Source organism: Somniosus microcephalus, chromosome 6 (genome assembly GCF_052327205.1).
Source record: "Somniosus microcephalus isolate GS21.2 chromosome 6, FLI_Smic_1.0, whole genome shotgun sequence".
Classification (NCBI taxonomy): domain Eukaryota; kingdom Metazoa; phylum Chordata; class Chondrichthyes; order Squaliformes; family Somniosidae; genus Somniosus; species Somniosus microcephalus.
The window spans coordinates 70,737,471-70,765,388 of NC_140992.1; positions in this window are offsets into that span (position 1 = coordinate 70,737,471).

Consider the following 27,918-nt stretch of genomic DNA (forward strand, 5'->3'; position numbering starts at 1 on the left):
ATCCAACTCTTTCTTGAATATACTTAATGAACTGGCCTCCACCGCCCTCAGTGGCAGAGAATTCCACAGGTTCACCACTCTCTGGGTGAAGAAATTCCTCCTCATTTCAGTCCTAAATGGCTTACCCCTTATCCTTAGACTATGACCCCTGGTTCTGGACTCCCTGGCCATCAGAAACATCCTTCCTGCATCTAGTCTGTCCAGGCCTGACAGAATTTTATAGGTTTCGATGAGATCCCCTCTCAATCTTCTAAACTCCAGTGAGTATAAGCCCAATCGACCCAATATCTCCTCATGCTTCATTCCTGCCATCCCAGGTATCAGCCTGGTGAATCTTCGCTGCACTCCTTCCATGGCAAGAACGTCCTTCCTCAGGTAAGGCGACCAAAACTGCACACAATACTCAAGGTGTGGTCTCACCAAGGCCCTGTACAACTGTAGCAAGACATCCTTGTTCTTGTACTCGAACCCTCTTGGATGAAGGCCAACATACCATTTGCCTTCTTAACCGCCTGCTGCACCTGCATGCTTACCTTCAGCGACTGGTGTACAAGAGCACCCAGGTCTCTTTGCACTTCCCCTTCTCCCAATCTATTACCATTCAAATAATAATCTGCCTTCCCGTTTTTGCCACCAAAGTGGATAACCTCACATTTATCCACATTATAGTGCATTTGCCATGTTTCTGCCCAATCACCCAACCTGTCCAAATCGTGCTGGAGTATCACGACATCCTCCTCACAGCATACCCTCCCCCCCAGCTTTGTGTCATCTGCAAGTTTGGAGATATTACATCCAATTCCCTCGTCCAGATCATTAATATATATTGTGAACAGCTGGGGTCCTAGGACCGATCCTTGCGGTACCCCACTAGTCACTGCCTACCACTCGGAAAATGACCCGTTTATTCCAACTCTTTGCTTTCTGTCCGCCAACCAGTTCTCTATCCAAGTCAATACCTTGCCCCCAATCCCATGTGCCTCAATTTTGCACGCTAATCTCTTATGCGGGACCTTATCGAAAGCCTTCTGAAAGTCCAAATACACCACCTCCACTGGTTCTCCCTTATCTATTTTACCAGTTACATCCTCAAAAAATTCCAGTAGATTAGTCAAGCATGATTTACCTTTTGTAAATCCATGTTGACTTTGTCTGCTCCTGTCACTGCTTTCCAAGTGCTCTGCTATTACATCTTTATAATGGAATCTAGCATTTTCCCCACGACCGATGTCAAGCTTACCGGTCTATAATTCCCCGCCTTTTCTCCACCACCTTTTTTGAATAGTGGGGTAACATTAGCTACCTGCCAATCCATGGGTACCGTTCCAGAGTCTATCGAGTTCTGGAAGATGACCAGCAATGCATCTACTATTTCTAGGGCCACTTCCTTAAGTACCCTGGGATGTAGATTATCAGGCCCTGGGGATTTATCGGCCTTCAGTTCCATCAATTTTCCTAACACCATTTCCCTACAAATACTGATTTCTTTCAGTTCCACCCTTTCATCAGACCCTATGTTTCCCGGCATCTCTGGGAGGTTATTTGAGTCCTCCTTTGTGAAGACAGAACCGAAATATGTATTTAGTTGGTCTGCCATTTCTTTGTTCCCCATTATAAATTCCCCCGATTCTGACTGCAAGGGACCTACGCTTGACTTCACCAATCTTTTTCTCTTCACATATCTATAAAAGCTTTTACAGTCAGTTTTTATGTTCTCTGCAAGCTTACTCTCATATTCTATTTTCCCTTTCTTAATTAATCCCTTTGTCCTCCTTTGTTGAATCCTAAACTGCTCCCAATCCTCAGGGTTATTGCTTTTTCTGGCCAATTTATATGCCCTCTCCTTGGACCTTATGCTATCCCTAATTTCCCTTGTTAGCCACGGTTGGGTAACCTTTTTTGTTTTATTTTTATGCCAAACTGGGATGAACAAATTCTGTAGTTCATCCATTCGGTCTTTGAATGTTTGCCATTGCCTATCCACCGTCAACCCTTTGAGTGCCATTCCCCAATCAATCCTACCCAACTCGCTCCTCAGACCATCATAGTTTCTTTTATTTAAATTGAGGACCCTAGTCTCTGAGTCAACTACTTCATTCTCCATCTTAATGAAGAATTCGATCGTATTATGATCGCTCCGACCCAAGGGGCCTCTTACAACAAGATTGCTAATTAATCCTTTCTCATTACATAATACCCAGTCTAAGATGGCCTGATCTCTGGTTGGTTCCTCGACATATTGGTCCAGGAAACCATCCCGTAAGCAGTCCAGGAATTCCTCCTCCACATTATTGTTACTCATTTGGTTGGCCCAAACTATATGTAGATTAAAGTCACCCATGATGACTGCTGTGCCCTTATTGCACGCTTCTTTAATTTCTCTTTGAATGCTATCCCCAACCTCCGCCTTACTGTTTGGAGGTCTATAAACCACTCCCACTAACGTTTTTTTCCCCTTAGTATTTCTCAATTCTACCCATACAGATTCCACCTCATCAGAGCTAATATCCTTCATTACAATTGTGTTAATCCCTTCTTTAACCAGTAATGCTACCCCACCTCCCTTTCCTTTTTGCCTATCTTTCCTGAATATCGAATACCCCTGGATGTTGAGTTCCCAGTCCTGGCCTTCCTTGAGCCACGTTTCCATAATCCCAACCAAATCGTATTTGTTTACTTCTATTTGCACAGCCAATTCATCTACCTTATTACAAATGCTCCTCGCATTAAGACACAAAGCCTTCAGGCTTGTTTTTTTAACGCTCTTAGACCTATTAGAATTATTATTTACTGTGGCCATGTTTGATTTAAACCGTTGATTTCTCTGACCGCTGATGTAAGAAAAAGGAGACTTACCATCAAGTAACTTTAAAGTAAGCTTTAAGTAACTTATAAACACACTATATACACAAGAGAGGTCTTTACCATGCCTCTGGTAGAAGCCTCTTACAATACTGAACAGACCAGTATTTATACCAGTCCAACAGGAAGTGACATATGACAGGAAGTGAGGTATGTACACAGTTCATAGTTCATAGTTCATAGTTCACAGGAAGTGATGACATAACTTCCCGGAAGTTATCATTTTTATCACATTCTTCCCTCCTGCAGGATTAGGAGGCCGTGGTCTACCTTTTGGTCCGCAGCCGCCGAACAAGGAAGAGTCGCACCCGTTTGGATTCCCGTCGTAGAGGGTCGCTGGTCCGCTTACATGCGGTTGGCCATTGGTCAGAGTCTGTGTGGCCTGGATTGCCCTGTGAAGGGTCGGGGAGATCATGGCTTCGAGTACGAGCCCCAATAGGTTCAAAGTCGGACTGCCTCTGTTCAGAGGGAGGTGCAGAGCTGGTCTGTGGTGGATCAGTACTTTCATGCGCGGTACTGGGAGGGTCGCAACCTTGAGCACGGGGTTCTACCGGCACCAAGCTAGTTGGTGTCCGATCAGGATCCTGGAGAGGGGTACCCGATAGGTCCCAAGAGTTTCCTGGTGAAATGCCATCACCCGATGTCCCACTAGGTCCTGGTGGGCAGGGAGCCAGATCCCGTAATGATACGGTAGATTCTCGGCCGTTGGAATATCGTATGTTTGCATAGGTGGGGTTGGCAGCGGTTAGTTCGACCTCGTCTACAAGAGGGTCATTTTTAGACGTCCGAACGTATCTTCGGAGTAATACAGGTCCAGGACTAGTTAGCCATGATGGGAGTGATGTCCCATGAGATGAGCGACGCTGGAATCCAAAGAACCGCTCATGAGGTGTAGTATTTGTGGCTGTAGAAAGCAGGGACCGTATAGAGTGCAATGCATCCGGAAGCACTGTTTCCCATTGCTGGTCTGGTAGGCCCCGAGATCTTAAAGCGAGACGTACGGAATTCCAGATGATACCGTTATACCTCTCTACCTGCCCATTTCCGATGGGATGGTATGGTGTTGTTTTGCTTGTAGCAATTCCCCGTTCTGAGAGGTAGTCCTTGAGTTCCCTTGACATAAAGGATGGACCCCGATCTGAGTGAATATAAGCCGGCATGCCACAGAGAGAAAATACCTGCTCAAGGCAGCAGATTACTGTGGACGCCAGCATATTGGAGCAGGGGAAGGCAAACGGAAAACGTGAATATTCGTCGATCATGGTGAGCAAATATGTGTTCCGAGTTGAAGAGGGCACTGGGCCCTTAAAATCGATGCTAAGTCGTTGCATCGGTTGGGTTGCATGTATGAGTATACCATCTGAGGGGCGGAAGAACTGAGGTTTTAATTCCGCACAAAGCCGGCATTCTGAGCATATTTTCTTTACATCTCCAGTGGAAAAAGGGAGATTCCGCGATCGTACGAAATGTAGCATGCGCGTAACGCCAGGATGACACAAACCATTGTGGACATCCATGAGAGTGGAGGATGACATAGTGGAGCAGAATGCCCATGTGAGGGTGTTCGGGGCCACATTCTCCTTGCCAGGCCGATAGAGAATGGTATAACCAAAAGAGGCCAGTTCCATCCTCCAAAGTTGTATTTTATTATTCTTAATTTTGGTTCGTTTTCGATTATCGAGCATGAAGGCGACTGATCGTTGGTCCGTGATCAATGTAAAGTGCTGGCGAGCTAGAAAATGGTTCCACTTTCGTACTGCCTCTATGATGGCTGTGGCTTCTTTCTCAACCGGAGGATAATGTAGCTCGGCACCTTGTAAGGTCCTGGACATAAATGCTACAGGACGACCTTCCTGATTCAGAGTAGCCGAGATCGCCACCTCCGAGGCATCACATTCAACCACGAAAGGGAGATTCTCATCAATGGAGTGAAGAGCCGCTTTCTCCAACTGTTTTTTGAGAAGGTTAAAGGCTGCAACAGCCGCTGTTCCCAGTGGAAATGATCTAGCATGCAGCAAGGGTTGGATTTTGTCCGAAAAATGAGGAATCCATTTAGCGTAGTATGCAAACAGACCGAGAGCCCGACGTAAAGAAGCCGGATTCTTAGGTGACGGGAGCTCTTGGAGCGGGCGAAGTCTTTCTGGGTCTGGCTTAATGATACCATTGCCTACGCAGTAGCCAAGGATGTTGATGGTCGGTTGCGACTCAACAGATTTGGATTCATTCAGGGTCAAATTACGGCGATGGAGGGCATCCCGAAATTTTTGGAGGTTGGAGTCGTGTTCCTGTTGATCGTGACCTGCAATGGTAATGTTATCAAGATAGGGAAAAGTGTCCCTTAGGTTTTCCTGCTTAACCAGGCCATCCATTGCCCGTTGAAAGACAGCCACTCCATTAGTAACCCCGAATGGGAGGCGACGAAATTGGTACAGCCGTCCATTAGCCTCAAAGGCTGTGTACTGCTTATCTGAGACCTTCAAGGGTAACTGATGATAGGCACTTTTTAAATTGTAAGTTGAGAACACTTTGTATTCGGCCAGTTTATTAACCATATCATCAATGCGTGGCAATGGGTAGGCGTCCAAGTCGGTATATTGATTGATGGTTTGCGAATAATCGATGCATAGTCGCTGTTTGTGAGGTTTTAGAGGGTTCTTGACAATGACGACTTGAGCCCGCCAGGGCGATGAACATGGTTCAATGATATCCTCTGCTAGAAGTCGAGAGATTTCAGCCGCAATAAAAGATTGGTCTTCCTGATTAAAGCGCCGCGATTTCGTTATTATCGGTTGGCATTGAGGCGGAATACTGGCAAATAATGAGGGTTCATCAAGTGAAGCTGCTGATAATGCACAAAATGGTAATTTAGACGGTATATTAGAAATAGTAAGTCCGGGTTTGGATCCACCAAACTCAATGGTGAGTTTCTTATGCTGTTTTTGGAAGTCCAGCCCTAAGAGGAGATCACTACATAAGTCCTTGAGCACCGAAAGTCGGGTGGAGGGATACATACGACTATGAAGTGTCATATCAACAACACAAAAGCCGGAGATTCTGGTATTAAGTGATGACTGGGCCATCGCAATTGCCTGGTCCGATGGGAAGACATGTAGTTTCAATTTCGCAACAATCTGTTCCTTAATGAAACTATCAGTACTTCCTGAGTCAATTAAGGCATCTAAGGTATGCCCTTTAATTGAAATTTTTGTGGCTGCATGAGACAGGTTCTGTGGGAAAGCAGCTGTAATTGGTGTCGTTGCACAGAGAGTGGCTAAAACTCTCGGTGTGCTTCTTCGGGAGAGAGCTCGAGAGGAAGCTTGATAGGTCCTAGCTGGAGCATCTTGATAGGCCCTAATTGGGGCAGTTCGGTAGGCCTTAGCTGGATTGGCCCTCGTAGAGGCCCTTGATAGGCAAACTTTAGCAAAGTGTCCTTTTTTCCCGCAATAACTGCAGATTGCATTGCGAGCAGGGCAGGTTTTCCTAGGGTGAAAAGCATCTCCACAAAAGAAGCATTCCTTCCTAGATTGCCAAGAGGCTGCTAAAGTGGGGTCGTCCTCCTCTTCTTCATCAGAATTAACAGAATTAGATTCCCCCATGATAGGGTTCACCTGAGACCGCTTGAATTGTCTGGTTGCAGCTACAGCAGCAGATCGAGATCTGGGCAGCTGATAGAGGTCTGCATTTCTCTTTGCCAAATCCAGTGAACAAGCTAGGTCAAAAGCTTTTTGTAGCTCAAGTGTTTTACTTTCTAGTAGACGCTGGCGTATAAATGGAGAGGCAATCCCGCAGATGAAAGCATCACGAATCATTTCTTGGCGGTACAGCTCAGCTGAGGCTGCCTGAAAGTTACAATCTACGCTGAGCCTGCGAAGTTCTTGCAGGAATTCGTCAATTGATTCCCCTGGCCCTTGTCAGGCTGTGGCCAGTAGATGTCTAGCATAGACCTCATTTGGGGTCTTCGCATACAGTTTCTTAAGTGCCCGAATCACCTCTTCGTAATTATCCCATTCATCAACATATTCGAACACTTTTGGGGTCACATAATTGACAAGTATCTTCAATTTAGCAGGAGCATCCACTTTACATTCATCCAGAAAATTCTCAAAAGTACGATACCAATGCTTCCATACCATGCCAGCTGCTGGTGTATTCGGGTCCAAGTCCAGACGAATAGGTCTAAGGATTTTCTCCATGATGGGTGGTTCCCTGGATCCTTAACTTCCGAGTTTGTCTGAAGGTCTAGTATTTGTCAGTGTAAATATTAAGTTACTTAAATTGATGTAAGAAAAAGGAGACTTACCATCAAGTAACTTTAAAGTAAGCTTTAAGTAACTTATAAACACACTATATACACAAGAGAGGTCTTTACCATGCCTCTGGTAGAAGCCTCTTACAATACTGAACAGACCAGTATTTATACCAGTCCAACAGGAAGTGACATATGACAGGAAGTGAGGTATGTACACAGTTCATAGTTCATAGTTCATAGTTCACAGGAAGTGATGACATAACTTCCCGGAAGTTATCATTTTTATCACAACCGCCACTTTTGTTTTTCTCCTTCCTATCTTTTGCTTTTATCCTTGTTTCCCTTTCCTCTGTCTCCCTGCTCAGGTTCCCAACCCCCTGCCATTTTAGTTTAAACCCTCCCCCACAGCACTAGCAAACACTTCCCCTAGGACATTGGTTCCAGCCCTGCCCAGGTGCAGACCGTCCAGTTTGAACTGGTCCCACCTCCCCCAGAACTGGTTCCAATGTCCCAGGAACTTGAATCCCTCCCCCTGGCACCATTCCTCTAGCCATGTATTCATCTGAAGTATCCTTCGATTTCTACTCTGACTAGCACGTGGCACTGGTAGCAATCCTGAGATTACTACCTTTGAGGTCCTGTTTTTTAATTTATCTCCTAACTCCCTATACTCCGCTTTTAGGACCTCATCCCGCTTTTTACCTATATCGTTGGTACCTATATGCACCATGACAACTAGCTCTTCACCCTCCCCTTCCAAGATGTTCTGGAGTCGCTCAGAGACATCCTTAACCCTTGCACCAGGGAGGCAACACACCATCCTGGAGTCTCGTTTGCGGCCGCAGAAACACCTATCTATTCCCCTTACAATTGAATCCCCTATTACTATAGCTCTACCCCTCTTTTTCCTCCCATTCTGTGCAGCAGAGCCACCCCTGGTGCCAGGAAGTTGGCTGCTGCTGCCTTCCTCTGATAAGCCATCCCCCCCAACAGTACTCAAAGTGGTGTATCTGTTGGAGAGGGGGATGGCCACAGGGGACCCCTGCACTACCTGCCTGCGCCTAGTACTCTGCCTGTTGGTCACCCGTTCCCTTTCTTCCTGTCCAACCTCTACCTGCGGTGTGCCCAACTCTGTAAATGTGCTATTCACGTTGTCCATAGAGTAATTGATTATACAAAAATACAGCAGTAAATTTAAATTTACCTAAAGGCCTCATTTAATTATTACACTAGGTCAATTGATGAAATTCATTCTTTGGAATTGTACAGAAGTCACACACCCAACAGTTAAAGTATCAATTATCATAATTATATGTCAAGCTGCAACAAATCTGGATTTATTTTCTTACCTCAAATAGGCCTGAGCCACTTGCTGTTATTTAAAATCTTTTCTTGTTTGTTCTCAGGATGTGGGTGACGCTGGCAAGGCTGCATTTACTGCCTATTAGAGGGTATTAAGAGTCAACCACATTGTGTGGGACTGAAATTGCACTCCCTCAGTACTGCACTGAAGTGTCAGCCTAAGATATGTGCTCTTATCTCTGGAATGGGTTTGACCCTACATCCTTCTGACTCAGAGGCAATAGTGTTTACACTCAGCTGGCGTAGTGTTCATTGCAAAGTTCCAACAAAATTAATTCTCCCTTTCTGCAACAACATCTTAACATGATGACTCCCCTTGTTCCAGTTAACTTACTTACTCTAGTTCCTAATGTACTGCTCATGCAAAGTTCTCCCTGAGTGTGATGAGATTGTGGGTGGCTGGCATGGTTTACTTGGAACCTTAGAGACCATCAGCCTGGGGTTTGTAGTAGCTTAGCCCATGTTTAAAGCTCCTTCATGGGAAAAGATTAAAGGGCCATTAAGGAAGTATGTCCATTGCCAATCTCCAGAGAAGCAGCAACATCTGTGCCCACTCCCAGCAGCTCATGGTGCTGGGCACAGAGTCAGAGGTGCTACTGGATGATTTCATCACAGACCAAATCGTCCCAATAAAGTCGTGGAAGCCCTTTGAAAGTGTGATGTTCAACAGACCCTAAAGGCATCTATTGCAGGAGTGGTAGCTGCCACTCCGTTAGTGACCAATGTGCTTAGAAACTCTTCCTGGTATTTTGATGGTGCAGATATCCTCCAGCTGTCACAGTGTCCAGGGTGTTCTGTAGGTCATGAGAGACTTCCTGCAATGCGTTGCAGATGCAAGTAGTGGACTTCACCCATTTATCATTATCTTAATCATGTGTGGAAACCATCTCCACTATCTGCACATGAGATCGGTGCTGCCAAAGCATTTTTCTTTGGAAGAGTGGGCCCCTGATATCTGGGTCCCTAGGCTCTTTAACCAAGGGTGATCTTTTCTTCCCCCCCAATCTCTCCTCCATGGAGGAATGGCACTTTCCCTCTCTTTTACTCCCTGGTCCTCATTCTCACTAGTGTTCAGTGACTCACCTGGTGTTAACCCTTCTGACTGTTTAACTAATTCCTCATGAGTGGGTGTCTCTGTGCTGGTACATGCATGGTAAGATGCCAGGATGGAGCTGGTGAGGATGTGACAGCAGCTGTAGATCTAGAAGGGTGATTGTCAGAGTGGCTGACCTTTTTCTCCAAGATAACCCCTATGATGTGAAAGACAGAAGAGCTTGGATGCTATGGACTAAGGTTCACTAGATTGATTCCTGGGGGGTGAGAGTTGTCCTATGAGGAGAGATTGAGTAGATTGGGCCGATACTCTCTGGAGTTTAGAAGAATGAGAGGTGATCTCATTGAAACATTTCAGATTCTGAGGGGGATTGACAGGGTAGATGCTGAGAGGCTCTTTACCTTGCTGCGTAGTCTAGAACTAGGGGGTGTAGTCTCAGGATAACGGGTTGGCCATTTAAGGCTGAAACGAGGAGGAATTTCTTCACTCAAAATGAAGTTAAGGTCGAAGATTGAATGGCGGAGCAGGCTTGAGGGGCTGTATGGCCTACTCCTGCTCCTAATTCTTATGTTCTTATGGACACAGTGACATTTACCCTTGACAAAACAGCAGGTGAATGTAAAGGCATTGCAATTTGAGAATATATGTGAAACTGATGCTGAATCTTACCCAGTTTTTAACAACCTTCTCTTACCAGCTTGACTCCAACCTTGCCCTCTCCTACAGAGTCCACTGTAAACCTATCTAATAAGTCTAATGCCTCATTTTCTTACAGACTCTGCTTTCAGTGATGGTGGTCCTCCCTGGTTCCCCTTTTGTAGTGCTCTTTATATGCAATTTTTCTCCTTTGGAGGAAGAGAAGACAATAGCCGGAATCTTGCGGGGGGTCAGCGGGTGCAGTTGGTGGTGGGTCGGGTGGGAAAGTGTTTATTTCTGTCAATGGGTCGAGACCCTGCTGTCAACCTGCCGCAACGTGCTTTTCCCAATGTCGGGTCTGTCAGTGCTAAACAGACCTGACATGCAGCGGCGGGTGACCCAATTAATCTCATTATTGCCTTGTTGACAGATCATTAACAGGCTTTTTTAACTTACCTTTTCACTTTAACTTCATGGCCATGGGAACCACGCTGTTCGAGGACCGCGGCTGTCAAGATGAGGTGGGAGTTAAGTCGCCATTGCTCCAGCTGATTCCTTGACAGCTTCAAATGTACATTAAAAGCTCTCACCTGACAGTTCTTCACTTTCCTCAGACACAAGCTGTTTCTCAGTCCATTTCCAGCACAGAAACTGCAGGCTTCCACACTCCACTCTCCATCCAGTATCACCTCTTTGGAAGAACTCTCTCACCATTGAAAGAATGCTTCTGTCGTCTGTACTTCACCTGCCATCTATTCCATCAACACGGGTGCTCTTTATACTGTCTCACCTTGGTCCTCAAAATCCGACCATGATCAGCCCCAATACCAGCAGCACCAGGCACACCAGCAGCACCAACAACAACACCAAACTTCTCCGCAATCATCTAATGCTGCACAGGACACAGAGCATCAGCACCCGAGCACATTGCTGCCTGGGAGGCCAGGAATGACCTCACCATGGCCAGATTTACTTCACTTGAAGCTGTACACCCTGGCTGCCACATGATGCGCCGGGTTGGCACCACCCCACACGAACACCATAAAGCATCCCTACAATGTCCAAGCCATTACTTTCACACTCACCACCATTGCTGGGGGTACTGTTATGTCTCACCATTCACTGCAACTCACTAAGCTACTTCCAAAGGTGCAAAGAAATCTGTCCAAGAACGCAAAGTATTCAAAAAAAAGGTTTCAATGTTTGACACCACATTAACAAAACTTTACATGAACCAAGTGCCTACCCTTGTGTGTTGTTAGTTGGTATGATTGCATTAGGATGAGGGTGAGTGTGAGGGGTGGCTAGTGAGATGGGGATGTGATAATGTAGATAGAGAGAGATGGGTGGACATGCAAGGTAAGTTGGTGTGAGTAAGGATGTGCAGGGATAGGGTAGGGAAGGCAGAGTGATGGGGATGTGATAAGAGGCACAGAAGGATGAAGGTGAGTGTGGCTTTGTACTAACGTTTCATGATCTACTGAGATCATTGAAAGGTTTGTGCCACTGCACCCAGGCCCTCCTGACGACATCCCTGTTTGTGTTCTCCTGTGCAATGTGCAACCAGGCTGTGTTGGTATCCTGGGGAGGTCTCTTCTGCCCATGGGAAGGGAAGAGGACCTCCCTGTGTGCTATGACTCCCTCCATAAGCATATGGAGGGAGTCATGGGAGAACCTGGGTGCAGCCCTGCACCTCTATGCAGTGATTGCCAGTGCTTACAGCAATTCAATGCTATAGAACACTGAGAGCACAAATGTCAAAATAAAATTGGCCATAGTCCCTTTAAGGAAACCGGCTGATGACATGTCATGAAATGACTTCACCTGACCCGCTTCCTCTAATTGAACCGGGAAACGTGCTGGTCAGGCTTAACAAGCCCCATCAATGGAAAGTCATTTCACAGAGCGGGATGGAGCCAGCAGCAGGGTTGGGACCCACCACCAACATCACCCACCTCGGACCCGCTGAGGTCAGCAAAATCCCAGCCAATGGCTAGAAAATTATTTGTAGCTGTTCTCGACACTGCTGTAAATTCTCCGAAAGTGGGGTAGAAACGCCACGTACACATGTAAACAGGGGCCGTGATTTTGCCAGTGCTCAGAGGGTGGGTTCAGAGGTGGGCCAAGTGTTAAAGTCGCAATGACTGATGGTGGGTCGGAAACCCACAGCGAACTCACCTTCATGTGAGTTTCAAGAGTGTTGGGTCTGTGATTTCACAACAGACCCGACACCAAGCGGCAGGTAAGCGATTTAAGGCACCTAACTCCTTGTTAAGTGCTTGTTAACTGCTATTTTGACAGGCTTTTGCAATTTTACAAGATTTTAATCAGGTTTCACGACATTCAGAGATAATGCCAGGTAAGTGTGTCGGGAGCTGGAAACGTCACAGCTGCAACTGCAGTCTAAAAGCTGCACTATCAAATCTGCGAAATTCAAATGTCAGAGGTTGCTGATTTCACAATTTGGGAGACTGTCCTGAGGCTGTAAGTGTGTGGTGTTAACTCTATAGCCACTGTCACCTGCATTGCTGGACATAAAAGGTGCCCTGACCCTTCACTGTGCCACCTCAAATTGCGAACACACATATGGCAACGATGTCAAATGTTCATACAACATTATTTTATTCTAACATAGTAAAAGAACAGAAACTTAACTTTGAATTCTATCAGAACACCCAAGTGAGTACCCTTGTGATATTTATGTGTCAGCTTTCTCTTACGCGTGCTTATATATTGTGCTACTCCTGTGGATTCAGCAGATGTTAAGACAGCCTGCTGACTTCCCTGCTGCACCTGCTTAGATGCCTTTGGCGGTCGACCTCTGGGTTTTGGAGCCTGTGAAGTCCCCGCCAAAGTCTGCTCCTCCTGAGGTTGCACAGGGGCAGACTTGGCCATCACTGCTCGGGCAGTCATCTGGGGCTCTGACCGAGGGGTTGGCAAGGGGGTGAACGTATGAATGCTTGGAGAGGAGTCCCCACTTGCCTGTCGCCTCCCACCATCATCCCTCTCGTGGGCCACCCACACTTCACTGCTAGCAAGTAGCTGGAGAGCACCTTGCTGCACATCAGTGGGGACATGAGGACCCGTCTGTGTACTGACAGTCCTCATAACGGGGACGTCCATGGACCTCTAGTTCCACTCCTTGATAGATGCCCATCTATCCTCCATAGCTGACCATCTATTTAGAAGAGGCACCATGTTCATTTGAGTCTGGCGATTTATGTCCTACATGGAGGTTGCCATCCTTTCCATGGCGGGACCTACCTTCACCATTGCGTGCAGCACGGCATTGCTCATGTTTGAGATAGAATCCTCCATTCTCTGCCCATTCGCAATCACCATGGTTGTAAACTCAGTCAGAGCCTCCTGCACTTGTTCCTGGAGTTCCAGCACCGCTCTCTTTCTGGATGGCCCCCGAGGCTCAGCGTCTACATGCAGCTGAGCAGAGCTAGGAGTATCCTGCGGCCTCCGACGAGGACTCTCCACTGCTGACCCTGTCTCTACCATCTGCTCTTGCTCACTCATGCATTGTGATACACCAGGTGACAATACTACTCTATTTTGCAAATGACCCACCGAGGTGTGTGTCTCTGTGCTGGTGCTGGGTGCGCTAATTTCTGCTGATGCTGCTCCCTCAGAGGATGCTGCATCCTCTGAGGAGTCCTCCTGCTCTTCCTCCTGGACAGTAGGGAGGGGGGCTCTTGCTGGTCCTGTGTGAGAGTAAAGACATGAGTTAGACATATGATATGTAGATTGCAGACACATCGCATTGTGCACATGATGAGCATTCAATTTCTAATGACATCAGATGCCATATGTGTCACTCATGAAAGCCAAATAAGATGGATGGAGAAGCATTCTGTTACCAGGTTGTTCAACTGAGCCCATCTCTCCGTCTCCCACTTCGAGCTGTTCCCCTGATCCCACAATTTCCAGAGCAGCCTCCTCAGCATTGGTCAGCTGTGATAAGGATGGTGGTCCTCCTCCTGTTCTCTCCCTCTCCCTCTTATTGTGGCCTCTCTATTCCTGCAATGAGGGAATGAAGTGGAGTTTCAGTGAGAGTGATGGAATGAGTGTAAAGAATGGATAGGATAGATGTTTAGAGGGAGACTGTGATGGAGTGGGTTCCCATTATGGAGTTCCCTCCTTTTGTGATGTTAGTTGTTGTCAGTGCATAACCTTGAGGGTGGGTGTGAGGGGTGCATAGTAAGATGGGGGAGTGAATCTGTACATAGGGAGAGAGGGATGGGTGATGGTGCAAGGGATGTTGGGTATAGTTAGGATGTGCAGGAGTAGGGATAGCAATGCAGAGTGATGGGGATGTAATGACAGGCACAGCAGAATTAAGGTAAGTGTGCTTTTATACTCACTTTTCCAGAGCTCAGGAGATCATTGAACCTTTACCTGCATTGGACCCAGGTGCATCTGACCATGGACCTGGCACTGACCACCTCAGCTATTCACAGCCAGGCTGCCTTTGTCTGCTGAGGAGGTTTCCTTCTTACATCAGCTGGGTACGGGACCTCCTAACGTCCTCTGACTCCCTCCACAAGAACATGGAGGGAGACCTCGTTAAAAGGGGAAGCTGCCTTTTGTTTCACTGCAGACATCGTGGTGAGAAGCAGCAGTCAGAAGCTCCAGAAACCACCAGAGAAATGGCCCCCTTAAATACACTGGCTGCAAACGCGTCAGCAGATCAGCTGAACAGACCCGCACCTTGTGATGAGGGCAGGTAACCCACATGGCGGGCTTAACTAGGCCAATCAATGAAAAATTGTGTCAGCAGGCCAGCTGGAGCAGGCAGCGTGACCGGAACCCACCCACTACCGTTCCAAACACAAACCCATCTCCAGGAAGAAAATCGCGGTCAGGGTTCCCGTTCACTGCCAGTGAAGTTATGGTGGAGGAGCGGGAGCAGCTCTGAGGAACTTCCCAGCCAATGTTACAGGCTTGGGATTGTCATGGAGACTTCCATTATATGCCTGTCTTGATGATGAGTGGTGAAGGTGACTTTTCCCTTCAAATGAAATGTTCTCAAAGACTAGCAGAAATCTTTGTGGCAGGCAAAGGAGGTTCTTGAGTGTTTGTAGAGGTTGGGTGTTGAGTCTGTGTTTACAAGTGCAGTTATAATGAGTAACAGGACACAGACAACAGAAGTAAGTAAACAAGTCTTTAGTGATTGAGGGTCAGGGCGGAACTGAGGTACACCGGTACTACAATGTACAGGAGCCGTTAAAAAGTACTCCATCACCTTAAGGTATCCTCTTAAGGTAGTACAGGTTACATACACTACAATTCCTCCCGTTTTAGCTTAACAGTGGACACCCCCAATTAATACACTACATGGATAACATATATACAATTTACACACAAGAACTGTTCAAAGATTCAGTCTCTGAGGAGGCCTCCTGATCCGGCCCGGATAACGCCTTTCAGGGATCTCTGGTTCCTGTTGTTGGGGTGACTCATCCACTTGATCTCCTATGGATTCAACATCATCCAATACGTTCGAGTCTGAGGTAGATGCTACAGGCTCAATAAGTTCTTCAACTGGTGTCTCTGCCGTAGACATGGGGTCGACCCTTGTTCTCGATTCCACAAGTTGGTCAGCATGACGTCGTATTACGTTCTCTCCAACGTCTACCATGTACATCAAGGGTACCTGTCGTGCACAAATTGTCCCAGGTTGCCATTTATCATCCCTATAGTCCCTGGCCAACACTGGTTGTCCTATTTCAAAACTACGAGTGGCCTTTTTATTTACATGCTGGAATTGCTTGTGTTCGACTTCCCGTCGCACATTGGGTTTTAACAAATCCAACTGGGACCGCAACCTTCTGTTATAGAACATTATGGCAGGGCTTTGATTTGTCACTGCATGCGTGGCGTTTCGATACGTCATTAGGAAATTGTCCACCTTGTGTTGTAGTGGAATATGATCTTCACTCATGGCCTTTATCGCCTTTTTGAACGTTTGTACAAATCTCTCGGCCAACCCATTTGTAGCCGGATGATATGGGGCAGATGTATAGTGTTTCACCCCATTCTTTTTCATGAATTTCTGGAATTTTTCTGACACGAACTGTAGTCCGTTGTCTGAACATATTTGCACCGGCAATCCATTCCTTGCAAATATGGTTCTTAGAACTGCAATCGTCTTCTCAGAGGTAGTGGTCGACATCTTAATCACTTCTGGCCATTTAGAATGTGCATCTACTGCTATCAAAAACATGGAATCCATGAATGGACCTGCAAAGTCGATATGCACACGTTGCCATGGGGCTGAAGGCCATTCCCACGGATGCAGCGGTGCAATTGGAGGTGCGTTCTGAACTTTTTGGCACCCTGAGCAGCTTTTAGTCAGATCCTCTATTTGTTTGTCGATACCTGGCCACCACACATAAGCCCTAGCAAGGCTTTTCATCTTGACTCGCCCCAGATGACCTTCGTGCAATTCTTTTAGAACTCTCTCCCTTAATTTAGGAGGAATAATCACCCTTGTTCCATACATCAATGTTCCTTGACATACGGACAGCTGTTCTCGTCTGGCTGAGAATGCTGGTAACAGTGGTTCGCCATGTGCTGGCCATCCCTTCACTGTCAAGTTGTAGACCCGAGACAGTGTCGGGTCATTTCAGGTCTCTCTCTCAATACCCGCATTGGTGACTGGTAAGCATTCGATGATGGTCGAGTGAAATATCTCGACAGGGTCAACTGCCGGTGCCTCTTCCGCTGTAGGTAGTGGCAGGTGCGACAGCCCATCAGCATTACCATGTTGCTTTGTACCTTTGAACTCAATATCATATTGATGTGCCCCTAGGAAAAGGGACCATCTCTGAAGCCTCTGCGCCGTCATTACCGGAACACCCTTCTTAGGGTTGAAAATGGAAACCAACGGCTGGTGATCTGTCAGCAGTGTAAACTTTTGGCCTTGCAGGTAATGGTTAAATTTCTTAACTCCCCACACAAGGCTGAGAGCCTCCCTATCTATCTGAGCATAGTTGCGCTCAGCGGAGGTCAATGATCTGGATGCGAAAGCGACTGGCCTTTCCGAGCCACCTGGAAACTTATGTGAGAGCACTGCCCTGATAGCATATGGAGAAGCATCACAAGCTAAGCGAATAGGCAGCGTTGGGTTAAAGTGAGCCAACACTTCCTTAGAGGTGATCAGTGCCTTGCTCTTTTGAAAAGCCCGCTTACAATCATCGCTCCACTTCCATGGTATTCCCGTTTGCAAAAGAGTGTTTAGCGGGTGTAACACCGTGGATAAATTTGGAAGAAACTTGTGGTAATAGTTAACCAACCCGAGGAACGACCTCAACTGGGATACATTTTGCGGTGCTGGAACTTTAACAACAGCTTCGATCTTGTCAGGTGACTTATGGAGCCCCTCCTGGTCAATGACGTGGCCGCAGTACGAGATTCGCTTTTGAAAGAACTCGCATTTCTGGCGATTAGCTCTTAGCCCATATTCTTTCAATCTGATGAGCACCTGCTCCAAATTCGCGAGGTGATCATTATCGTTATCTCCTGTAATCAGGATGTCATCCAGGTAGCATTGTGTGCCTGGGATTCCCTGCAATACCTGCTCCATGGCCCTTTGCCAAATTGCTGGAGCCGATGCCACTCCAAAAACCAGCCTATTATACCGATATAAGCCCTTATGTGTGTTGATCGTGAGATACTGTCGTGACGCTTCATCAACTTCCATCTGTAGGTACGCCTGCGCCAGGTCTATCTTGGTGAAGTGCTTTCCGCCAGACAGCGAAGCGAAGATATCTTCAATCCGCGGAAGCAGATATTGCACCGTGTGAAGAACTGGATTAACAGTGATCTTGAAATCACCACAGATGCGAACCTTCCCAGGTTCCCCTGGCTTGTTGCTCAACGAACGCTTCATGACAGGAACAATGGGTGTAGCCCATTCGCTCCAGTCCACCTTGGACAGTACCCCTGAATGTTCTAGCCCTTCCAGCTCTGCTTCCACAGCAGGACGTATCGCATAAGGCACCGGTCTGGCTTTGAAAAATTTTGGGTTTGCATGTTCTTCAACCTTGATGGTTGCCGTAATTCCTTTCAGTGTTCCAAGTCCCTGTTGGAACACCTCCTTAGCATCGTCTAAGATTTTGGACAGTCGTTTAGGTTTGACGTCGTCCTCCTTACAGGCATCCACAGTCAGTGCTTGTATGGTATGCCAGTCCAAATTTATTCTCCGGATCCATTCCCGTCCCAGTAGTGGCAGACCTCCATCAGGTAACACGTACAAGTCCATTTTCTGACTTTCTTTACCATTGTAGACCACATTTACTTTTATCTTTCCTTTGGGGTATACTATTTGCCCCGTGTATGTTTTCAATACAATCTCCGTATCCCTCAGGGGAATGTGCGAGAATAACCTTTTGTAATCTTGCTTATTCATGACCGTTAATGCCGACCCTGTGTCCAATTCCATCTTCACTTGGACTCCTGCTATCCGGAGCATGACCCAGATAGTTTGCTGGTCTGCTGTGCTACCCACATTATGTATTTTCAGACAACCCAGTTCCTTACTGCTGGAGTCTGAATCCGTCTTCTGTTCATCCGAACTGTTCTCTGTCACCTTGTGTACTTTTTTGTACTTCTCCTGTGGTGACTTTTTGCTGCTGGTCTTCTTTCCTGACCGGCATACTCTCGCTATGTGACCAAGTTTGCCACATTGCCTGCATTCTTTGTCTTTGAACCAGCACTGGTTCTGGTCATGCGTTGTCCTTCCGCAACGATTGCACTTTACTGCGCCCAATGCCATTTCATTGGTGCTGAATTCCAGTGGCCTTTGCTGTATCTCTGCAGCGCCCCGTGCTCCTGCCTCTTGGGATGCTGCAATGCTGAAAGCTTTGTCCAGCGTAAGATCCTTTTCCTCTAGCAGTCGCTTCTGGGTTCCTTCCCTTAGGAGCCCACACACAAACTTATCTCTCAGTGCGTCTGCTAGTCCTGTTCCGAACTGGCAGTACTTTGATAACTTGCGCAGTTCTGTTAGGAATTCAGCGTTGCTTTCTTCTTTAAGTTGAATTCTTTTGTAGAATTTAAATCGTTCCGCTATCAGCAGCGGTGTGGGGTTTAAATGCTTTTGCAGGATAGTAACAATGTCCGCGAAACTCTTTCCTACCGGTTTGTCTGGGGTTACCAGGTTCCTTAATAACCCGTACGTCTTCGCACCCATCGGGCTGGATTTTGCTAGGGCCGGGGAGGCGGGATTGGAGGCGTGTGGGGGATAAAAATCGCAAAACTTGCGTGCGGGCCCAAATCCGCCTCCATCCCGCCTCCACGCAATTTTCCTAAATTCGTGTCTGCTGGTCCCGACTCCGTCCCGCCTCCAGGAGGCGGGATAGGCCCTTAAGGCCCTTAACAAGCCCTCAATTGGCTCTATAATCCCAATTTCCTAACCAGTTGCAAGTTTAATCATTTTCCCACGTGAAACACGCCTGGTGGGAAACACACATCTGAAACGTGGCGGGAGCACAACTGGCTTGCGGAGTAGCAGCTGCAGCTCAACCATTAAATGGCAGGTTTGAACATGCTTTAATTGCAGGTGGCATAACTTTGCTCTCTCAGGTCTGGGGGATCTTTCAGAAGGCATACCCACAGCTCTGGAAGTTTGCAGCCTGACAACCATCTCCAGTGTGACCTCCTGGGAAACCCCTTTCGCCACCTTCACTGAGCGCTTCCTCAACTGAGGCATCTACCAGAAGCATGGGAGCCATTTTTGTCCTGCCCTTCTGGATATTACATGAGGTCGCCCAACAGCAGCAGCAACAACAGTTGCGCCAAGCTGCTGCTGCCCCACCTGAGGATGCATAGGCCAGAAGGGGCCAGCGCATGGAAGGCCGTCGGCGCAGGAGATACCCCCCAAACAGGGTCTACAGACGCAGGGTCAGCTACCTCAACATGTCTGAGCAGCAGTGCCAAAGGCGGCTCCGACTTTCGCGAGAGATAGTGGCTGACATCTGCGCAATGCTGCAGCAAGACCTGGAGCCCAGAGGAGCAGCTGGACACCCCTTATCAGTGGCCGTCAAAGTCACCATCGCACTCAACTTTTTTGCCTCAGGCTCATTCCAGGGATCAGCGGCAGACATCAGCGGCATCTCCCAGGCGGCCGCACACACCTGCATCAAGCGGGTAACCGATGCCCTCTTTGCCATCGCGCACAATCACATCCATTTCACCAAGGATCGAGCAAGTGTCCTGGCGAGAGCGGTTGGATTTGCTAATCTTGCAGGCTTTCCAAGGGTGCAGGGCATCGTTGATTGCACACATGTGGCCCTTAAGGCTCCCCATCGCAATCCTGGTATTTTTGTCAACCGCAAGGGCTTCCACTCCCTCAACGTTCAGCTGGTGTGTGACCACAAGAAGGAAATTTTGCATGTTTGTGCCAAGTACCCTGGCAGTTGCCATGACTCCTTCATACTGCGCCAGTCTACTGTGCCTCCGCTATTCAGTCCGCCACACCAACTTAACGGATGGCTACTTGGAGACAAGGGCTATCCCTTGAGGACGTGGCTATTGACGCCGCTGAGGAGGCCAGCCAACGCAGCTGAGGAGAACTACAACTCCAGCCACCTTTCCACCAGAGCCATGATCGAGCAGACCATTGGTCTGCTGAAGATGCGCTTCAGATGCCTGGATAGATCAGGTGGAGCCCTGCAATACTCAGCAGCCAGGGTCTCCAGAATCGTTGTGGTTTGCTGTGTGCTTCACAACATGGCACAGCGTCGTGGCTTGCAGATGGCCGAGGACCAAGCGGCTCCTGGCATATCCTCCTCAGATGAGGAGGAGGAGGAGGGGGAGGAGGAGAGCGAAGACGAACATCTTGCAGAGGCTCATCAACCAGCGGCAGCAGTGCGCGAGAACATTGGTGGCCGGCATGCAAGGAACGCGCTCATATTGGGCAGATTTGCTGAGCCTCGCCCATGAGGGACTATTGCCTCGCATCCTTTTACCTGAGCACTGACAATAGCCAGGAACCAGCTGACTTCTAGCGATGTGACCACCATACTGACCTCAAAGTGAAAGTCCCATTCGCGAAATGACACACGCCACAACTACAGCAGTAGCCAACAGATGATTTATTACCATTATTCTGATGGCTTTCAACCATAACACATTAAATTCCACCCAAGTGACTACCCTTGTGACTATTTGTGCAGTTTCTTTCTCTTACGCGTGCTCCTACATAGTGGTTCCCCAGTGGCATCAGCAGATGTGGAGGCCCCTTGCTCACTTCCTTGCTGCTCCTGTCTGGACACCTTTGGCGGGCGTCCTCTGGGGTTGCGAGCCTGTAAGGGCTGCGCAACAGTCTGCTGCTCCTGCGGCTGTGCAGGGGTTGAGACGCCGATCTCACTTGGGTGCTGACTCAGGTGGGGCTCTGACCGAGGACTTGTCAGTGGCATGGAAGTTTGAGCGCTTGGAGAGGAGCCCCCACCTCCTTGTTCTCTGCCACCATCATCCCTCTCATGGGTCAGGTCCCCCTCAGCGCTTGCAAGTGGCAAGAGAGCACCTTGCTGCACATCAGGGGAGCCATGGGGACCCGTGTCGGGACTGGCAGTCCTTCTCAGAGGGACTGCCATGAAGGTCTGGTTTCTTTGTTCAATAGCTGCCCATCGCTCCTCCAGAGATGTCAGTCTAGTCTGAACACTCACCATGTTTTCAACACTCGTGCGACTTATCTCCTCCATGGCCATAGCCAGCCTTTCCACGGAGGTTGCCATCCTTTCCATGGTAATGCGTTGATGCGCCAATGACTCCACAAAGGCTCTGCTCATGTTAGCGACGGACTCCTCCATTCGCTCCATACTCGCAGCAACCCTGGAGACAAAACCTGCCAGAGACTCCTGCATATTTTCCTGGAGTGCCATCACCGCTGATACTGTGGATGGACCCAGAGGCAGAGGGTCGACATGCAGCTGAGCCGAGCTGGGAGAGTGCTGCGCCCTCCGACTAGGACTCTCCACTGCTGTCCCTGTCTCCACCATCTGCTGAGGCTCACTTGTGAGCTGTGATACACCAGGTGACAACATTACTCTATGTCCCGAAGGTCCCACCGAGGTGTGAGTGTCTGCGCTGGTGCTGGCTTCGTTGCCTTCTGCTGATGCTGCGCCCTCAGAGGTTGCAGCTTCCTCTGAGGAGTCTGGATGCTGAGGCTGAACCTCCTCCTGCGTCCTGGAGACGGGAGCTTGCGATGGTCCTGTGGGGGAGTAAAGGAAAGTGTCAGAGATGAGAGGCCAGGGTTACCTGCACAGTGCTTATTGCAGATGATCAGAGGTCCATCTGCTAGAGCTTCCAAGTCATTATCAGCGAGTCATGCAATGCAATTGAGAGAGTTGGAAAACTCTTCTGTCACCAGCTTGCTCTGCTGCACCGGTCTCTCCGTCCCCCACTTGTGTGTCGTCCTGAATGCCGACGATCTCCAGGATCGCCTCCTCCCATGGGGTCAGCTGGGCTAAGGAGGCTGCCCCTCCCCCTGTCCTGGCTCGCTCTATTCGGTTGTGAGCTCTCTTTTCCTGCAATGGGGGAGAAAAGTGGAGTTTGAGCGAGAATGAAGGAGTGAGTGTAGAGAATCGATGGCATAGATGCTTAGAAGGAGAGAAAGATGGAGTGAGATGGCAAGACCAAGGGCCCTCCCTATGTGATGTAAGTTGTTTTCATAGCATGACAGTGATAGGGAGTGTGAGGGCTGCATAGTCCATTAGTTAGGTGAATGTGACCATAGAGAGAGAGGGAGTGGGAAAGGGTGCATGGATGTCAGTGTCAAGTGGGATGTGGAGGAAGAGATTGGTAAAGCTGAGAGCTGGTGAGGAAAGGCAATGGGGATCAGATTAAGAGTGATGGGAACATCATACTCACTTTTCCAGTGCGCAGAAGGTCATGGAAGCGTTTCCGACACTGGATCCATGTTCTGCTAGTATTCGAGCTGGCGTTCACCTGCTCTGCCACCCTCAGCCACACAGCCTTGGTTTGCTGGGGTGGCTTCTTCCTCCCTGAGGAGGGGAAGAGCACCTCCCTGCTCTCTGTCGCTCCCTCCACCAATGCCTGGAGGGCTGCCTCGTCAAATCTGGGGGATGCCTTACTCCGATGTGTCGCCATGATTGATGATGGTAGCAGCAGCTGCCAGGGCCAGAAGCTTGGCAGTCTGCTGAAGTGAGCAAGGCTTGTGGAAGCCCTTAAATGAAGCAGCAGTGATGATGTCATCGGAGGCGAGCTTCCCACCTGAAAAGCTCTCCGGCTAGCGGTTCCCACACGTGGGAAATCAATTGGGCTATAAAATCAAAATTGCATCAATTTCCCACATCGTTCAGGATTCGTGTGGGAAACATGAAATGTGGGGAACACGACCCCAACCCGCCCCCGTAGCAAAATCCAGCCCATCGAGTTTAATAGGGTTAGTGCTTTCTTATCATCCGGTACATCATTCGTTCTACAGTAAACTTCGATGCATTCCACATAAGTGGCCCAATCTTCCACATCGTTGTCGAAGGCAGTGATGTTACCCGTTTTCGGCATCCTTGCTGAGTTTCTCCTTTCCCTTTGGATATTATTTAATATGATGACTTTTTAAATTTTTTTTATTTAAGATGGCGGCTTTTCCCGCGCTTGGCGGCTTTTCCCGCGCTTGTCTTCTTCCCCCGCTGACTCAAGATGGCGATTCCCGCGCTGTTGCTGTCCACGCCTCCCAGTGGTCCTTCCTGCCTTTATTTTCCCGTGTATACGCTTCCTTGCGCTGCTGCTCTTGTTGCCCCGCCGCTCCCGCGGTCCTTGTGGCAATAAAGCGCTTTTCTGGCTGCTGCGCGTCTCTGCCCCGATTGCAGTCCGGCCCCTGACACCGGCTGCGGTCGTGTTCTCTGCCCTTTTCTTCGTTTTTCCTCCCCTTCTCCCACTGACAACTTGGCCGACTTCCCCCCCCGTGCCGCTCGATCAGGCTTACCCGCCGCTGTCGTAGAAGGGATGATCACTGCCTGTTGCTGATGTTGGACTTCATGGCCAGAAAACCAAACCGGGTTCCCGATGGCCTCCCGTGCGATGCAGTGCTCAGCAGGATGTTGAGGGCGGATGCCCTTTTCCGACACCCGTTTCTGAGGACGAAGCTTCCTTGGAATGGGCCCCAGAATCAGTACTGGGGGAGGTGATGCAAAACTGCCGCTAGGTACGATCAGACTCGTCGCCACTGTTGAGTCTGTGTTTACAAGTGCAGTTATAATGAATGACAGGACACAGACAACAGAAGTAAGTAAACAGGTCTTTAGTGATTGAGGGTCAGGGCGGAACTGAGGTACACTTTGCTCCACAGGGTTTATATACCGGTGTGGTCACCACCGGTACTACAATGTACAGGAGCCATTAAAAAGTAGTCCATCACCTTAAGGTATCCTCTTAAGGTAGTACAGGTTACATACACTACATTGGGTATAATGTTGACTTTATGCAATAGTGTAAAATGGGTGGTAACAAATCAGCAGCCCATTTTACATCTCTTCCGATTTTTATTTCCATTGAAATCAAGAGATGAGAGATGTAAAACAGTCTGCCGATTTGCTATCACTCGTTTTACACTATCGCACAATGTCAAAATCACCCCCATTGTCCTTTGCAGAAATGATTTTCCCTGTTATCCAAGTGTTTACAGAGAAGGAGTATGATAGGTAAGGAGGTGAGTAAAGCTGTATGAATAGGAAAGGGTGTGTAATGGCACCAGAGTCTTGACTTACTTTGGATCCCTTGTGGGACCATACAACTTCTTTCTGCAGTGTGAAGCAGTTTTTGGGATGGCAAACGTTGTACTGACTGTCTGTGCCATTTCTCTCCAGGTAACCTGCACTCATGCATGGACGCTCTTAGCCCTCACGTCTGTCAGCAGCACCTCCACGGATGCATCAAAAAATCTGGCGACCATTGTAACTGCTGGAGAAATTAATGGGACTGAAAGCCAATAAATCCCCTAGACCTGATGGCCTACATCCTAAGGTTTTGAAAGAGGCGGCTATAGAGATAGTGCATGTATTGGTTGTCATCTTCCAAAATTCAATAGATTCTAGAATGGTTCCCGCAGATTGGAAGGTGGCAAATGTAAACCCACTATTTAAGGAAGGAGGGAAGAGAGAAAATGGGGAACTGCAGACCAGTTAGCCTGACATCAGGAGTAGGGAAAATGCTAGAATCTATTAACAGGGCACTTAGAAAATAATAATAGGATTGGGCAGAGTCAACATGGATTCATGAAAGGGAAATCATGTTTGACAAATCTGTTAGAGTTCTTTGCGGTTGTAACTAGCAGAATAGATAAGGGGGAACCAGTGGATATGGTGTTTTTGGATTTTCAGAAGTCATTCGATAAGGTGCCACACAAGAGGTTAGTGAACAAAATTAGAACTCATGGGATTGGGGATAATATGCTAGCATGGACTGAGGATTGGTTAACGGACAGAAAACAGAGAGTAGGAATAAACAGGTCTTTTTCGGGTTGGCGGGCTGTAACTAGTGGGGTACCGCAAGGATCAATGCTTGGACCTCAGCTATTCACAATCTATATCAATGATTTGGATGAGGGGATCAAATGTAATATATCCAAGTTTGCTGATGACACAAAGCTAGGTGGGAATGTAATTTGTGAGGAGGGAGAAAAGAGGCTTCAAGGGGATATAGACAAGTTAAATGAGTGGACAAAAACATGGCAAATGGAATATAATGTGGAAAAATGTGAAGTTATCCACTTTGATAGGAAAAATAGAAAAGCAGAGTATTTTGTAAATGGTGAGAGATTGGGAAATGTTGGTGTTCAGAGGGACCTGGGTGCCCTTGTACACGAATCTCTGAAAGTTAACATGCAAGTACAGCAAGCAATTAGGAAAGCAAATGGTATGTTGGCCTTTATTACAAGAGGATTTGAGTATAAGAGTAAAGATGTCTTACTGCAATTATATAGGGCCCTGGTGAGACCACATCTGGAGTATTGTGTACAATTTGGCCTTCTTACCTAAGGAAGGATATATTTGCCATAGAGGGAGTGCAACAAAGGTTCACCAGACTGATTCCTGGGATGGGGAGATTGTCCTATGAGCAAAGATTGAGTAGACTAGGCCTATATTCTCTACAGTTTAGAAGAATGAGAGGTGATCTCATTGAAACAGACAAAATTCTTACAGGGCTTGACAGGGTAGATGCAGGCAGGATGTTCCCCCTGGCTGGGGAGTCTTGAACTAGGGGGTCACAGTCTCAGAATAAGGGGTCAGCCATTTAGGACTGAGATGAGGAGAAATTTCTTCACTCAGAGGGTTGTGAATCTTTGGAATTCTCTATCGCAGAGGGCTGTGGAGGTTCAGTCATTGAGAATATTCAAGGCAGAGATCGATAGATTTTTGGATATTTAGGGAATCAAGGGATATGGGGATAGTGTGGGAAAGTGGAGTTGAGGTAGAAGATCAGCCATGATCATATTGAATGGCGGAGCAGGCTCGAGGGGCCAAATGGCCTACTCCTGCTCCTATTTCTTATGTTCTTATGTTTTTATAACCCACATGTTTCTGCTCCTTCTGCCAGCTTCCTGAGAAGAGATGTTGCCCTTGAACTGGCTTCAGCTTTTTAAAGGCTGCACCAGGACAGTAATTCCCTCCCTCCAAGTAGTGATAAAGGGGGGTTTTCTGGCTTCCAAACTGACCTGCTTGGCTAATGAGAGTCCTGGGGAAATTGCAGCAGGTTAGCGACAGTTTGACATTACACTTTTCTATTTGAGTTATGCACCCTCCTTCAGTAAGGGGATCATTTTTGGTGCAAGTTATTTTATAGAATTTTTTTGTATGATTCACCTTGAATTGTTCTTTGACAAAAGCAGCATCATTTTGGAGGGAAGTTAATTATTGTCACTTGAGACTTATTGCTGTTTTTAAGCTGTCAAGTGACAGAGATTGATTGAATATCAAATGGTAAATGGTGATTTTATTCATCGTGATATAATTTGTAATACATGCAGTTTGAAATACAGCTGTACAAATAACAAGAGATTAATTTAAAGATCAAGAGGTGTGTATTTTGTATTAAGGAGCCTAAATGAAGAACCAAGATCCATAATGCAGGATACCATCACGATTGAAAATTGCAGAACAGATGAGTTAAATGAAGTTTTAGTGGCACTGATCCTGTTTTTAAAGTCTTGAAGGACTGTGCATCTGTACAGGGTATTGGTGAGACCACACCTTGAGTGCTGCGTACAATTTTGGTCTCCTTAATTAAGGAAGGATATACTTGCATTGGAGGCAGTTTATAGATGAATCACTAGGTTAATTCCAGAGATGAGTGGGTTGACTTATGAGGAAAGGTTGAGCAGGCTGGGCCTATACTCATTGGAGTTTAGAAGAATGAGAGGTGATCTTATTGAAACATATAAGATACTGAGGGGGCTCAACAAGGTAGACGCAGAGAGGATGTTTCCCTGTGTGGGGAAATCTAGGACGCAGGGGCACAGTTTTAGAATAAAGGGTCGCCCTTTTAGAACTAAGATGAGGAGGAATTTCTTCTCTCAGAGGGTCGTAAATCTGTGGAATTCTCTGCCCCAGAGAGCTGTAGAGGCTGGGTCATTAAATACATTTAAGGTGGAGATGGACAGATTCTTGCAACTTAAGGGAGTGAAGGGTTATGGGGACCGGGCGGGGAAGTGGCTTTGAGCCCAAGATCAGCCATGATCTTATTGAATGGCGGAGCAGGCTCGAGGGGCCAAGTGGCCTATTCCTGC